Raw genomic sequence first — 3,403 nt, 5'->3', positions numbered from 1 at the left:
CAACAACGCTCACTAAGAGGTTTGCATAGTGCTCTCAACTCTCTCTCTCTCTCTCTCTCTCTCTCTCTCTCTCTCTCTCTCAACCTACTTTGATACCATGAAAACATAGTAAGCTAAGGAGGGCGAGAGAGGGTTGCATTCTTGATGATTGTGAAAAAAAGAGAGAATAGTTAGAAAGTGGAGTTACTCACAGGTGCACTAAAAAATCTTAGTTAACTTCAATATAATAGGCTCTTTTCCATACAATGATTGGCTACAAAGGTTTTCTCTCATTGGTAGGTCATACCCAATTTTACCTTTAAAGATTTTAGAGGTAATTCCCTTGCACACTTTTTATTTTCGACAATACAATTAAGTCTCCCCAATCTCAAAAATAAAAAATCTTTCAAAACATATTAAGTGGCATAAGTGAAGGGTGAGTTTAGGAAATGGAAAGACACATGAAGGTGGAAAGTCAAAAGATGAACCAAGGTGGAAAATTAAAAGACCTTTTGTGTCCATATAAATAGGTGTTTTGTCTGCACTCTCTCTCTCTCTCTCTCTCTCTCTCTCTCTCTCTCACACGCGCGCTTGCAATGTTGTATTCATCTTTCTTAGGTAATATTCTTGCAAATCTATGTGCTTCGTCATTGCTTGTTGTTACGTGCTATAGATTAACGCATGATTTTTTTTGTTTTTGAGTGGAATCTTTGAATTAGGAGCACCTTTTAATTTTTTTGAAGCCATTAGGAATACCTTTTAATTGATTGTAGGGAACTGCAAAAGACACTACTAGTAGGCAACTGTTTGATAAGAGTAAGGACCAAAAGCCTTCTATTTTTACTCTTTATGCTACACAAATGCATATAAGTATGTGAATTCAATCGTATTTTTTGAGGACTTTGTTTTCTTCCATAAATCTTTATGTTAAGCCTTTCTTCAAAGAGTGTATGTTCTCTTGGGCTTTCTTGACTCCATGAAGCAACTACTAGGCAATGTCATAAGTATATTTTACTCATATGTTCCTTTTACATGTACTTGTTTTGAAGGACACTCTCTTTCAATAAAATGGGTGGTCATATATTGTCGTTGGATTTAGCTATTGTGCAAGAGAAGAATCCCAAAAATGCATTAGAAAAGGGATGGAACCAAATTGTGTCCACTGCACTTGATCTAATTGAGGCTACCAATGAGTTATGGGAGGTTACTAAAGTTTTCATTAATGACCAACACAACAATGAGTGTATTGAAGACCTAGTAGGATCCTTACTCAATACTACAACACTCACCTACCAAACCAAGGAAAATGTCACACCCACTCTAGACATTATATCTACTTGCAAGGAACCAAAAAATAATCATATCATTACTTGTTTGGACAAAGCTATCAATACTCATGTGCTCATATGCAAAGCGTATATTATACACATGGCACTAGAAAGGTTGGAAGAACTAGACTTTCAACTGGTACGCTAGACCTTTGAGCCAATACAGAAGTATATTAACACTTATCTGGATAGAGTACACCATACAAATAGTCACCCCTACCCTACCTTATGGCCACATCAAGGAACACAAACATGTTATTAGGTGGATCACATGTGGAAGTGAATGTTGCTTTTCTGATGTCTCACTCCTACGAGGTTGTCTACTTAAAAGATACACATGCCCTAAGAAATGGGGCTAGGAAATTAAATCAAATAGCCTTTTTATGCCATAATATCAAATTTCAATCTTGGGGGTTTGTGGAGTGCCTTTATGATATTACCTTGAATTTACCTACCAATGCTTGCAAATATTAAGAAGTGCTATAAAACTATCCCTCACAATGGATTGATCAAGATGACTAATCATTTGATTAGCTATGACTTTGACCATCATCAAGAGAAATATATTTCCTTTAGGAAAATCCCACAAAATGCATAGAAAGGCATAGGTCCCTTAGGCCAATAAGAACTTTCTATTATCTCCTAACTAAAGCCCCATGGCTCTAAATAGTTGGCTTATTCAAAACATGTATATATAGTGGGTAAGAAGGATATACAAGCAAGTAAATGGTATTACCATGGGACTTGCATGTTCACCCATTTAATGCAATCTTTAACTACATGCCTTAAAGTGCAAGTACACACAAGAGAACTTGAAGAATCTGCATGTTAAAACTCAGCTTGCTTCTACAGATACTTAAATGACATCTTGTGGATTAACAATCTTTGTCCACAATTCTTCCTCTCTGAACATCTTATATACCCTGCTAGCCTTTGTAGGATAAAGCTACTACACTACCATGTAAGTTACAAAAGACACTATAGGATAAAGCTACTACACTACCATGTAGATTCATTAGATATATACATAGGGGAAGCCATACGCGAACTGGCTAGAATTATTCCCTAGATAAAAACCATCTTGTATTGTACTTCAAATTCCATCAGTGGTGCCAAGGATATTCAAGAATTGATCAAAGCCTTCTACCTTAGTGATGGAGGATTGTAAAAGACTACTTAAGTAAGCACCACCAAATGCTACCATATTATAGTGGTGATGCGTGTGAACACACATATGATTCAGGGGGCTTTATCTTTGTATTAGCACACTCAGTACCTACTTCTAGTTTTGTGTGTTGTTGAGCTTCTCCTTCATCAACAATTGGTATCAGAGCATGCTCCAAAATCTCGAGGAGTGTCGCTAGCATCATCCTGACTCATGCTCTTTGATTCACATGATTTTTGTTGAGTCTTCATAGGGCTCATTTTGGCCTCTGTTTCCACTACTAGAACTATTACATAGGCAATTTTGTCCTTTTTTGTAGGTGTCTTTATGCACAATTTTTTGCAAAACATGCACATTGTAGTCTAATTTGGCTTGTACTATATAGCACATGTTACTTTTATGCAATCTGTCCCCCCCCCCCCTCCCCTTATACATGCAACTTTTGCATCAGAGGCAGTCACTAGCCATGGCAGACAATAATGATGTTTTTGAAAGCTATTTTGCACAAACTAGTGTTAAAAATGGAGAGAGAGAGAGAGAGAGAGAGAGAGAGAGAGAGAGAGAGAGAGAGAGAGAGAGAGAGAGAGAGAGAGAGAGAGAGAGAGAGAGAGAGAGAAGACACAAGATAGAGCACAACTCTACAACTCTAGAAATAGAACTATAATCATTAAGTAGGAAAATGAGAATGTATACGAGGTGGATTTAAAGCCAATATGTAATGCAAAGATGACATCATAGACTGTGTCATAGGATGTTGATCTCATAGCTTAGGTCAGGTCTAGGATGTTAGCATAGGGATGGCTTCCACACATAACATTCTCCTCCACCTATGAGGTGGAGGTAACCTAAGAAATGACATTACTCAAAAAAGGAGTTTGGATTCAAACGGAATGGATGGAAAGATAACATGATCTCTAATTGGAGTCTAGTA

The sequence above is a fragment of the Adiantum capillus-veneris genome, chromosome 3, assembly GCF_014529385.1.
Source record: "Adiantum capillus-veneris isolate H3 chromosome 3, ASM1452938v2, whole genome shotgun sequence".
NCBI lineage: Eukaryota > Viridiplantae > Streptophyta > Polypodiopsida > Polypodiales > Pteridaceae > Adiantum > Adiantum capillus-veneris.
Note: the sequence above shows the minus strand (reverse complement) of the source record.